The following is a 12,949-nucleotide window of genomic DNA, read 5'->3' as shown; positions in this document are numbered from 1 at the left end:
GCATATAATAGAGCCCTGGTGCCCTGGGAGCTGCCAAGAGCATGTGACACACTCACCTACCCTGGCAAGTGTGTGAGCTCACAGCAAACACCCCATGAAAGAGCTGCCAAGGAGATTTTTGTACTAATTCAGCTCCTTTATTCAGCCTAACACACACATCCAGCTAAAATGCCTTTCCTCTCACTCACATTCCTCATCTCCCACTCCATCCCATACAAGAGGTTATGCACCTCAACTCATAACACATCTAAGGTTAGAAAATTAGAGAGGCATTCTTTTCAATGCTTGCTTGGCTATTTATGCAAAAATACAATGTTGCAGAAATGTTTGCACAAGGTCTACTTAATTTCAACTTGGAGAAAAAGAGAAATCCACAAATTTTGCACGTGTTCATAGGGCACAGCGTGAGGCTTAGGCAGCAAAAGGTGAGCAGAAAGCAGAGCTGGGCAACATCCTCTTACCCATCACAGGGCTGTTTGGCTTTCTAATAGCCAAACCTATAATAACTGTTAAATTATAGATTTTTTTTTAATGATCTGAAGTTGTCTCAGCAGCACAGATGAAGGCATAAGAAGCTGGGCTTTAAGGATGACTTTTCCCTGATGGTTAAGGGCAATGCAGCTGTGCCATGTAATTCGCCTCTGCGTTTGCTTCCAGTGGTTTTCTTGCAAAAATGATAAAAGCAAAGAATTTGTCAGTGCCCAGAGATGCCCTGTCACAGAGCCACACAAGGCAGGGCACGGCACGGAGTCTGCAAACCACATGCAAAGGAATTGCTGACAGATGGAGCGGGGATACTGCATGAAGTGGCAACGCTGGGTGAGCGCCAGAGCCTGCCAGGCTGGAGCTGGGGCTGGGGCTGGGGCTGGGGCTGGGGCTGGGGCTGGGGCTGGGGCTGGGGCTGGAGGAGTGTGGCTGCTGTGGGTGGGTGGTCAGGCAAACCCAGGGACAGCAGTTACTCAAGCCAGGGCTCGGGTTCCCCCGGTGTTTTGAGGTCAGACCCCAGAGCTGATCTCTGCGTGGCCCCATCTGGGGACTCTGGGGCTGGAGGAGTCCCGTGGTCCTGCTGCTCCTCCACGGGGGGATGGATGGGCTCATCCCAGAGGGCAAGGGAGCAGGATGCCCTTTGCCCTGGACACATCAACCCCCTGGTGTTGCATTGACCCTTTAGGTGTGGGGGCTGTCCAGAGAAGCAACAAAGCTCCAGATATAAGAAATTTTGCACGTTCGTCTTTTAAGACAGACAAGGGTGAATTGTTCCTTTCTCACTAGTTTTTGAGAAAGCACGAAGAGTTCCCAACACACCAAAGCCGTGCTTCCAGTTCCTTCTGCTTTCCCTCTGCTCCAAATGATGTTGCAAGTGAAATTCCACATCTGGGTCCTGCAAACCTTCGTCCGCCCCGCTCTGTCGTGGGCCGCCATAAATCAGGGCCCTGGTGTTATTTCTTTTGATTAAATTCTCTCCTGATATTTGCCAGATTATTGGCACTAATGTAATTCTATTGGAGCAGAGAGTCTGCAGGATTTTATAGCCCGGCTGTAAAACAGCTCTGCACTTGAGGGAGAGGCTTTACACACTTTTTGATGAAAAGATGACAAATGATACACGTTATGAATGCACTTGTGCTGCGGCTGCCAGTGTAAACCCCTTGTGGAGGGGCAGGATTTGGCACCTGGAGAGGTCACATTCATTAGGACTCCATGTTTTGGTAAAAAATGGGATTGTCTGATTCCCTGGTGCTGCCACAGCTCCACGCCTGTGCAGAGCCTGGCAGGTTTTCCATCTGCACTGAAGTACTTAATGGCTTGTTCAAACCCCAAAAGGCACTCCCAGCCTACCTGCCCATCCTGCCTTGTAACCACAAAGGGTCAAGCCTTGACATTTTCATTTTGGAGGCAGTTTGGGTCAAAGCAGAGGGAAGGTGAGTGCCATCCCCATGGGCTCAGCCTCTGATCCTTGATTTCATGGGTGCAGATACAGGTTTTCTTCCCACCCAGCTGCAGGCCCTGAGTGGGGGGGACTAACACAGTCGAACCCCTTTGGCTCCCGGTGCTGCCTGGAGAGGGGAGCAGAGCCTCTGGTGACAGGGACAGTGGGACGAGTCCCCGCCTCTCTCCACTGACTATAGAGGGAGCTGCGTGACCAGCTTAGAGCTGAGAGCTCATTCCCACGAGGCTGAAGCCAGGGGAGATGGAACCTCTCCTTGCTGCCCAGAGCCCCGCTGGGAATTTGGGGTGCAGAGGGCAGTGGGGATAAACCCCACCTTAGACAGCAGAGTCTGACAATGGGCTCCCTGCCATCAGTGTGCTGGTGTCCCACTGGTGTCCCACGGGCCATGTGCAGGACAGTGAGATCAGTCTGTCCGTGGTTTCAGTTGTGGTCAGCACCCCTACACCCTCAGGGATGTCCCTGCCATCATGGTCCCCAGTCCACACCCAGGTGGAGGTTAGGCCAGCTCACAGCTAACACATCCCACACGTAGGGATGGCCTGGCTGGATCCCCTACACCAGGGCTCCAGGGACAGCAGGGCCACCAGTGGTGACTCCTGACAGGGCTCCTGTCCCCGCCTTTCCTTGTCTGCAGTGAGTACCTGCTCCCCAGGCACCCTCCCATCACTGCAGGGAGCCCACCCACGCCAAGATGTGCCCTTGGCGTCCACCTTAGACAAGGGTGAAGTGCAACCCAAGAGAGATGTTCCCCTCTCCAGAGCAACCTCATTTTGATGCCCATCTCCAGTCCAGCTCAGTTGTTGTTTCAAGGCAAAGTCCAAGGCAATACTTTCTAGGAATTCACACCAGTGAGTTGTCCTTAATTACCAAACTTCCTTCCCTTCCTTTTCTCCTTTTCTTCCTCTCTGAAGACCAGCTGGAGCTACTGTTCAGATGAGAGATGAGCCAACTCATAGTGCTGGTAGGGCTTGGGTCGAGTTCATGTGTCAGGGCTTGGTCATCTCTGAGAAATCACATCACTGGAGAAAGTCCAAATTCCAAGGCATCGATCTGCCAAGTGCAGACTTCCATTTCTCCACAGGACAAGCCCTTCCACTGCCACGGGAACAGATCTCTAGCTGCTCTTCCATTCTGCATTTGTCAGTGGCTGTGCCTTAGTCACCCCCCTCCCCAAGGCCCCACAAGTCTTTATATCGATATTACTCCAAGTGCCGAGAGCTGATTTATGGTTTCTGCATCTAAAACTTGTCATCAGCAACCCCCAGGCACACACAAATCAGTTGGGGAAGGTCTATGGAAGTGCAGCTTTGAGCTGTCCGTGCTCACAGGTCGCTATGGGGGGGTGTCCTGGGGCAGCTCAGGAGCTCCAGAGCCACTGCCACCAAGTGCCACCTCCTCTATGGCACCCCCAGGACCCAGGGCAGAACTGCACCATTCACCAACTTGGGCTGGGAGGGTCCCAGAGCAAAGAAGGGACATGAGTATTACAGAAACTCCTAAACTGTTTTGCATTTGTAGTGTGAAAACGTGGAAGAGGAGTGATTTTTTTTTTTCTTTTTCAAATGAATAATGAAGCTCAACACAAGGCATCTACCTGGCCATTCCAGCTTTTTAAATCCATAATTTTAATCATGTATGGTTCTCCATTTTAGTGCAAATTAGCTGGGATGAAGGTAAACTGCTTTCTGGTCTTCCCAGAAATTCATCACTGATTTTTTCCTCTCTCTATCTTCTGATCAGGGCCACCTCCCATAACACAACAAAGTTTAAACAGATATTTGCTTTCAGTGGGGGATATTTTAGGCAGTCCAGGATTGAAACCTGGATGCTTGGAGAGAGCAGAGAGGACCTCAGACCTCCCTCCCAGCCCCAGGGGCTGGCAGAGCACCAAGGGGCATTGCCACGAGTGAGGAGGCTCTGCCACCCACATCCCAGATAAAAAAATGCATGTGCTGGGAGTCTCTGCTCTGCTACAATCTCTGGAAGTTGGCTTTGAAGGTCATTAACCAAAAAAACAACAAAAGAAAGAAAATAAAAAAAAATAAAAAGAAAAAAAAGGAAAAAGAAGAGAGAGGGGTTTGTCTGTTTACCTGTTGATAAGGTCAGAGCAAAATCACCTCCATGCCAAAAATTTCCCTAAGCTGCCGCTGTCTTCTGGCTCCAGGGAAGTCAAGAATTCCACATATTGCTCCCACCAGGCACTTTTGCTGTGGGATATGACTCCCCTGCCAGCCAGGACTCCTGGGACTGCTCTGGGCAGGCCCTGTGCACCTTGGAGGAGGGGACTGCTGCTTATCTGGACTCTGGTTCTCCTCCAAAGAACCACACTGGTACTTCCAGAGCCCTTTTCAGCAGAGTTCCCCTCTCTCCCAGGAATCTTTTGGACTTTGTTGAGTTAGTACAACTCCCTTGCATTTAAAGGTAAATTTGAAACAAACCTGATTTAGGGAAGGGGAGGTGAGGAAGGGACTTTTGACATCTTCAGATGGGCTGGGAAAACATGTGGACATAACCAGGACACCAGTTCCTGGGTCAGGGGCCTGACCTGCTGCACAGACCCCAGAGTGGGGCCCTGCTGTCTCCACTTGGCATTCCCAGCCCAGCCAGGAGCTCCTGCTCCCAGGGGAGATGCACTCAGGGCCCCAGCACGTTCTGTGTGTCACAGCCCTGGGAATGCTCTGTCAAACAGCACCCCAAACCCCACCCCCCAGGAGAGGGACACCCCCAGGTGAGCTGGGTTAGAGATCCACCTCCACCTGCATCACTTTTGGTACGGGAGGGGAGGAACAGCCCAGGGAAGGGATGAGCTGAAAAAGGGAAAGAGGAAAGGGTAAAAGCCATGGCAGAACCTGCCAGCACTGTGTGGGGCTTGCAGGGTTCAGGGAAAGACACTGCTGACTCCAGGGAACCAAAAGGTGTGATGAGGAGGATGGAGGATGGAGGAGGCTCCTCCAGAGACTCTCAGAAGGACCTTGAGTCTCCACTGCAGCCTAGAAATCACCCCCCAGCACCTTCAGAGGGGAGATATAGCTGACAGCTGAGTCCCAAATCCATGTTAGGCACTTGGATGATCCAGCTGAATTGGAAAATGTAGATAGTTGATTCCCTGACAAGAGCTAGCTCTGCATTCCTGAAAAATCACATCCTGGCAATGCTGGTGCCCAAAAGGAGTTTTATTGGCTAAACTGGGGGCCAAGCATCTTCAAAACTGTGGCTTGGGTTTGGTTTTCCAGCAGAGATACATCCAGAAGCAATCCTGGAGGGCAGGTTTGGACTGTGGTTTTTCAGAAGTGATGGCATGCGACACAAGAGAGGGGAATTTGCACCCTAATTAAGAAATAAAATCAGACTAAGCCCCAGTTCTCCATAAGACTCAGACTATGAACAAAAGTTGCTAAATTCACTTGCATAGCCAGACTTCTGCATATCTCCAAGACAGAGGAAAGACAAGGAATAATTTGCCTTCTCCACAAGTGTTTTCAAACTGTTGAGATAATTTCCTGCTTCAGACCAGTTCTCCAGACTGGAAAGTCCTCCAGGCTCTCAGATCCTGAGAATTAAACCAAAGCTGTGTCCTGCTCATCCACACACTCTGGTTTTCAGCATTGTAAAACAAAAAGGCTTTTTTTTCTGGTGGAAAAGGATTTATTTTCCACTTAAACATAGGCTTCTTGGAGCATTACAAATTACTGAGTGGGATTTGTGCCCCGAGAGCTCTCATTGCAATTTTCCCTTGCACTTGAGGTGTTGGGGGCTCTCCTCACTGTGGATACTTCAGTGTCCCATAAGGGCCATGCACACTAAAGGGATTCCCCTCTGCAGAGCTTTTCCTAGAGTTTCTCTCTCATCTTCTCCACTGCCTTTTTTTCCTGAGGCTTGTGGCAACCTCATTATCTCTGAAACTTTTGCTCTGCTGCCAGATTTGACTGAAACACTGTTAGTGGGAGAATACACTTGTAGGAACTTCATTTCCTCAGAAGCCATGCTAAAAACACATCAGGAGGAGAAAAGGTTTGCCTTTTTTTTCCCCCTCAAAATTAGTATTTTCTAACACTCTTTCCCCTGCAATGTCTCCCATGAAAGCAGGATGAGCTGTATTTTGCTTTAGAGTCATGTGCCCCACTAAGCTGCTCTTTGCCTGGCCAGAGCTTTCCCTGCAGGTCTTAGACCAGACTTGACATCTTTTGATGGAAAAACAAAAGGGATAACATCCTCCATGACAAAACCCAAGCCCTGCCAGCAAAGCAGGGAGAAGTAAGCCCCGATGCTTCATCCCCGGGTGTCTCAGCATCCCTGGCTGAGAATCACCCAAAAGCCGGAGCTCCCAGACGACGGGGGAATTTCTAGCAACTTTTTTAACGAGGGAATTTTCGAGCATTTTGGAGAGTGCTGCCATAATTGTCTTATTGTCTGTATCTCTAATGCCTGCCCATAGTGTGCCTGCCCAAAAAGTGGATTTATTGCCGTGGTTCAAAGCCCCCTCCGGATTAGCGGCGACTCCTGCTCAGTGGAGGCTTTGTGGGCCCGTCTGTTCCTTGTTATGGAGAAGACAAAGACAAGGTCTAATCTGTGAAATTTGGCCCAAACTGCAGGGCGCCAGAGCCCTTGGCTTCCCCGGGTGCCAGTTCAGGAGGAAGAAACGGGAGAGCCCTGAGAAGCGGCGCAGGAGGAGGGACACTGTGGAACACCAAGAGATTATTTGGCTTCGCCCGATAAAAGGAGGAATTCATGTTCTGCTGGCAAGAAACCTTTAAATCTCCAAGAGAATGTGCTGAGGGACATTGTGCATGAACATGATCCTTTGGAGAGCTAAATCCAGTTCACAATATCGCAGACAAGCCGACGATCTCATTGCAAAGCAGTTAATAGTTAATATTTAAAGTCATTATTAGTATTCAGGGTTAACACAGAGACATTTCAACCTCTGCTTCTGGTTAAGCAAACTGGCTGGGGCCAGGCTGGGTGGGTGCACAATAAATACCACAGTTTCTCTTCCCCATGACATAAATCTGTGGGATTTGCAGGACGTGCTGCCCGTGGTGGAGATGCTCTGGCAGTGGCTGTGGTCTCCCCCATCCCCACAGGGTGCTGTCCTCAGAGCCAGCAGCACTCAGGTGTACAGAGATCAGACCAGACTTTCCTCATCCATGGACAAATAACTGGGATAGGTCTCCAGAGGAAGGAGAGCTGCTTGTTTTGAATTGATTCCCCAAAGACAGGAGCCAAAGCAAATCTCCTAAAATAGCCTGCCCAGGTCAGGACTTTGTGACAGCTTCAAAGGGTCATCTCTGGGATGGATTATGGATACCACGGGAGAGCTGGACCCATCCAAGGAGTTCTCACACCTTGCATTCCCTGGGCAGATATGTTCAGAGGAACCAGGATCTCAGTATCCAAGTTACTAAAGACAGTGGAGCAGGAAAAAAATAACTCTACAACAACAACAACAAAAAGCTCACATAAGTAATAATATTGGAACCACACCTTTAAATACTAAAGTATAAGGCTGAGATATGGTTACTGCACCAGGTTGTGTTATTGAGGCAACAGGCAAATTTGAGCTGTTTTGACATTTCGGTGTTTAAAATACTGCTGGAATCAAAGAGAAGGGGGTTGAAAGAAATCTGGGTTTGGGGCATTTTTTTTTCCAACAGAAATTTTCTGTAGCCACATTTTTCACTCTCATTGAAGTCTTCAGAGGAGAGAAGAAAAGGAACCAAAGGGAAGCAATTTTTGGCCATGATTCTGGAAAAGCATTTTAAAGCGTGGGCAAACATAAATGTGCACCTAAGGCATCTGGGCTATATGAGACTTGAATTCATACTTAAAATTAATGTGATTTCTCAGTACAGGGAACTTCATCAGTGACCATTGTAAATTAAAGTGTTTCTTTCCAGTCTGATGCACTGTTGGGTCACTGCTCAGTACAGAGGTCACGCTTTGGGCAGTTGGATCTGGAAGCCCTGCGAGGTGTGTGATCATGGCAGATCCAGTGTGACAAGAGGAAATCTGCACACCTTGTAGAATCAAAGCCTTTTTTCTCAGTCAAAAGGATTTTTCGTCATTCTGAAAGCATCCCAAAGACACAGCTTCCCTGAAAGCAGGAAGATGTTAATTCTCCAAAAATGCAGGTCTTTTCAGGTACCTTCTCTATAAAGGTCACACTTGAGGAGAGCTAAGCCTGGAGATTTATCCCTCTGTTTACCTTTCAACACACGTGTGTGGGGGAAGATTAGCAGCTGGGAATACCTCCGACCAAAATTCAGAGGAGGAAAAATATTTGCACTTTTGTCATGCTATTTGTCAGCCTTCAGCGGGGCAGAGACACCCCGGCAAGTTCAACCACTTTCCCAGGGTGTTTTGCATCTTTCCATGAAAGGCCCTAAGATTTGCTTGCAGGTATTTTTTCGTCCCAAACCTCAGCTGAGGCACAGAAATGTGTCCCTGCCTGTGCTCGGGCGGGTGATGCTCTGCCTCAGCAGGTTTGTACATATAATAGTGGCTTGTCTTGGAAGCTCCAGACAGAGATATAAAACTCCAAGACAGCCAGTTCTGCAAGAGCTTGGCCCCAGGGGAAATCTCCTCCTAACTGCAGGCAGTTAGTAGCTGGCTTGGAGTGCTTATATCCGTATATATATTAATCCCAGCTAATGTAACTACAGATGTTCTCATTCATAGCCCTATCTAATCCTGTTGGGCCCTTGCCATGGTGTCTCGTAGCATGAGTTCTACGAGTTAATTACGTGCAGTGCAAAGAAGCATTTCCTTTTATCATTGAAAAAGGTTGCCTTTTAAACGCCTTGAATGTCCCTTTGTCCCTGTGTTTTAAGGACCAGTGAAGAGGAGCACCTGTCTGACCTTCTCGGCGCTCAGCGTTGCTTGGCACCCCTCCATCGTCTCTTGGCAAGGCATCCCTAATCTTTTCCGTCCTCAGATGGGTGCCTCTCCCTGCCTTTCACTGCAGTTCCCCAGCTGAGGACGTGCTATTGATTTCTATAGTGCCATGATATTACACATTCACTGTTACTCTCTACCCCTTTCATAACACAACCTCCCATCTTGTGGCTCTTCTGAGCTCCGTTGCAATCAGCCAGATGTTTCATTGACTCCTAGATCTTTTCCTGGAGTGGTTGCAGTTAATTGGGACCCTTCAGTGTGTATGAGCCATCCTGTTCCCTCCTTCCAATTATGCAGCCTTCTGTGCACCGGATTTTGGCTGCTATCCCCTCATCCACTCGGCCAGTTTGGGTCTGTCTCGCAGAAGACCAACACATCTGGACTAGCCAAGTTGCAGGGGGTCACCTAGAAATGCTTTTAGCTCCCTGCTTTCCACTCCATGATTATTTTATAAGAAAAATCAGCTTTTATGATCAGAGGCACCCCCACTGCTACCATCAGTGCCCATTAAAACCTCACCATAGATTCCTGCTCCTTGTTTCCTCCTCCACAGCCATGTTTTCGAGCTGCAAATAATTTCATTTTTCCCTAGAAATTCCTGATCATTTCTGCCACATCAAAGATTTTTCTTTAAGATTTTCTGAAAGAACTAAATCCTGATGGTTATTTCCTTCCCCCAGTGCTCTGTGGACTAACAGACTGCAGACCTCCTGTTTTCTTGCACTGACATAATTCCTCTTTGCTGCTCTCTCATCTCATTGCACCCTTGCACCCTCCTCTGAGGGGTGATCCTTTCAAGCAAGCCATGAGGATACAGTAGAAAAATAACTTCTTATCCCCCTTATAATCCCCAGTCCTGTCCCAGATACCCTCCTTTCCTGATCAGTGAGCTTTCCTCAGCCCTGGGGCCCCAAGGGCTCTGCTCAGCGCAGGGCACTGCTGACCCTCTGCATCGTGGTGGGTGATGGACAGATCCTTGCACTCAGGGAAGCTGAGGCCTGAAAAGCCGTTTTGTGAGTCCAAAGGTGCCCATCAGGAAGGCCATGGGGATGCCAAAGGGGGCGTTGGCACCAATCACACCCCCACTGTGACTCTACTGCAGTCTTTCCTCAATTTGGCGTTACAGCCCAAAGGAATTTGAACCATTCTAGAAAAATCAGCATCAAGCACCAGCAGCCCAGCCACTCCACGGCTGGGGAAGAGGAAGAGCCTGTAATTGCTGGCTGCAAGTGTTTGCACTGGCCAGGGAACTGCAAATTACCTTTAATTGCTCCTAATTGCTGGCGCTGGTTCAGTTTCTCTAGGACAGGGACGGCAAATACACATCTGCAGACACCGCCTAGACCACCTCCTGCCTCCCTGCCCACGAGGGCTGAGTTGCTGCTGATTCAGAGAGTTTTCTGGAAGATAGACAAGTCAGAGCGGGGTCAGGCTCTGGAGGAGCCGGAGTGCTCTGCCCGGGGCAGCGGTCCCGGACACGCAGGGTCCTGTGCCCCAACCTACAGTTGGGGACTGGTGACACAAAGCACAGCCCTCCACCCAGAGGGGATTTACCCCACCGTGTGTCAGCATGAGCTGTCAGAGATCAGCCAGGGCTTTGTCCTGGTGACATCCTGGACCACGAGCTGGTGAGTCCGAGCTCCTCCATGACTTGCCTACTCTGCAACCTTGGGCACATCACACGTGCCCGTGGGGACACGGGTGACACTGTGTGCAGAGCCCTCACAGGAGCCCAGACTGGGGAGAGAGGAGACAACCTCAGACAGATACGGCTGTAAAAATAACCCAGCAGCTCCGGACAAGCTGTGCCGAGGCATTACCTCATGAGGGAAGGAAGCAGCAGCATCGCTATTTATTTATGTGGTGTCCAGAGGAGCGCTCTGTGCTCTGCAGCCCGGCCTCCAAGAGCCTGATTCTGTAAATCTTACTCATCACCAAGGCTTTTTTTCCTCCCTTTCCCTCTCTCGTCCAAGCAGTCCCACTGAAATCGGTGCAATCCACTCACATGGGGGAGGATTACTCACAGGATGGGGGTTTGCAGGCGATGCCTGAAACCAGCGCAGCCCCAGAGGGGACGCCTGAAACATGAGGCATGTTCCTCCCCATCCTCCTGCCCTTTGCCTCTTCTTGTGTAACCCTTCCCTCATTTGCTTGTTTTTGTATTAACTCCTGCCTCTCTGCTCTTCTTTAACTCTTTTCTGCCCTGGCTCTTCTTCACTCTTTCACTTAATGTGTTTTTATTTCCTCTCCCCCAGCCTTGTCAAAGCCATCCCCTGGGGCTGCAATGGGCAGGTTTTCCCACCTAAACATCCCTCTGCTCTCCGAGCTCATCACCAGCCACACTCATTTCATGTTGAAAGTTTTTCAATCACAATTAAGTTTAGAAAAGCAAATTTTCTGCTGTGGGCAGCAAGCAGCAAGCAGGGACAGCCCACAGCAGGGGAGAGAGCAGGACCCTTAAACAAAAAAAAAAAACAAATCAGAAGTGTTAGGAAAAGAGGAGAAAAGAAGCAAAAGCGTTGTTGGTTTCTTGAAGGGTTTTTTTTCCTCTTGCATGTGAAAAAATCATTAGGTTTTGGCAAGGCTCCATCTCTTCCCACTCAAGACTGGTGGAGTCAGGGATGGCAGCAGTTTGTTGGTGCTCTGGGAAGGGCTGCACAGGGATGGGATGTCCCACACAGGGAGAAGGGGAAATCCTGGTGCAAGGAGGCCAGAGGCACTATCCAAACCCTGCTGGGAGGGGGGGTCAAACTGGGAGCTGCTGGTACAGGGAAGCTGGAGCAGGATTGTGCTGGGATGGGTTGGAGGGAAGCTCCAGCCAAACATCAAAGCTTGGACACCCAACACAGATGAATGTGGGATGTGATTTGTTGTCCCCAGATGAGGCAGATTCAGGGTGTCTCAGAGCTGAGGGGTTGCAAGACAAACCAAGAATCATTGCAGGGTCCAGAACAAACCCTCATGGGAGTGGTATGCCCAGTTTGGGGGATCTGGGGGTGTTTTAAGCCACTGGAGCCCATGGAGACACTTGTACTGGTCCTGACCCACAGACCAGCTCCCTCCAGATTTTGGGCAGTGGGACACATTTTCCCCCAAACCCCCTTTCTAGCAGGCAGCTCCCCTGAGGGTCAGAAGGAGAGCGGGATCAGTGCTCCCCTGGGAGGGATTTGGCTGGCTCCTTCTTGAGGATGCTGCAGAAGAAAAGGAAAGCTTTCCTGCTTTCCTGCCTCTCCCTGCCACTGCTCAGCAGGGGCAGACCACAGTCTGGCACGGTGCTTGCAGCTCTTAGAAATCAGGGCTGTTAACAAATGTGCGAGGCAGTAATCCTTTTGGAGCAGCGATGATAACAAGCCCTGATGCCTTTTTTTTTTTTTTTTTTTTGGCTTTTTTTTTTCTTTTTGGCCTTTTTCTTTCTTTTTTTTTTTTTAACCAAACAGCTGCGCCGGTAAGTCCCACTGTGGGAAATGAGATGGTGAATGTTTTCAAGTGCAGTATTTACATCCCCTGCCAAACCCTTCACATCTGCCCAGCTCTGCCGTCAAGCCTCCATCCATCTGGCCGGGAACAGCAGGTCCTCCAGCCTGCCTGCATCCCACAAGGGCATTTCCTTCCTGCTCCCTCAGTGCCAGCTGCCAGGGATGCTGCTCAGCAGGGAAGGGCTCGAGCAAAAGCACTGAAAGGAGGAGGGTGGCTGGTTTGGTTTTTCTTGTAGTGCACGTGAAGCGAATTCCCAACATCTCTGAAAGCACTCGCTCCCTGCCTGAGATCTCATGTGCTGAAGGGGCAATGAAACACTCCTGGGTTTTGTCCCTCTTCCTTACAGTCCTGCCACTGCTCCTGGGAGCCTGAGGGCGTTTGAAGCTGCTGGGGTGGGGGCAGCGGGTGCTGCTTTGCCTGCTCCCCTCCTCTTTGAGTGCTGCAAACTCTTGATCACAGCACTCATGGATAAGGCAGTTGTGTTTCCTCTCAGGCACACGGTGTGACTCTTGGGGATGGGCCTGTGCAGGGCTAAGAGTTGGCGTCGATGATCCCTTCCAGCTCGGTGTACTCTGTGATTCTGTGCCCGGGGGGGGTGTCCCCACGCTGCCTCCCCAGGGCTGT

At 50.0% G+C, this 12,949-nt stretch overlaps 1 protein-coding gene across 1 annotated transcript in view; it reads left to right on the top strand.

Moving 5' to 3' along the window:
* Positions 1-12,949, top strand: part of NTN1 (netrin 1) — a 101,779-nt gene that overhangs the window by 56,432 nt on the left and 32,398 nt on the right. The gene's annotated exons all lie outside the window — the stretch shown is intronic.

The sequence above is a fragment of the Pseudopipra pipra genome, chromosome 19 (assembly GCF_036250125.1).
Source record: "Pseudopipra pipra isolate bDixPip1 chromosome 19, bDixPip1.hap1, whole genome shotgun sequence".
Taxonomy (NCBI): domain Eukaryota; kingdom Metazoa; phylum Chordata; class Aves; order Passeriformes; family Pipridae; genus Pseudopipra; species Pseudopipra pipra.
The sequence above is the reverse complement of the archived record's forward strand: the minus strand, read 5'-3'. Positions and strand labels throughout refer to the sequence as shown.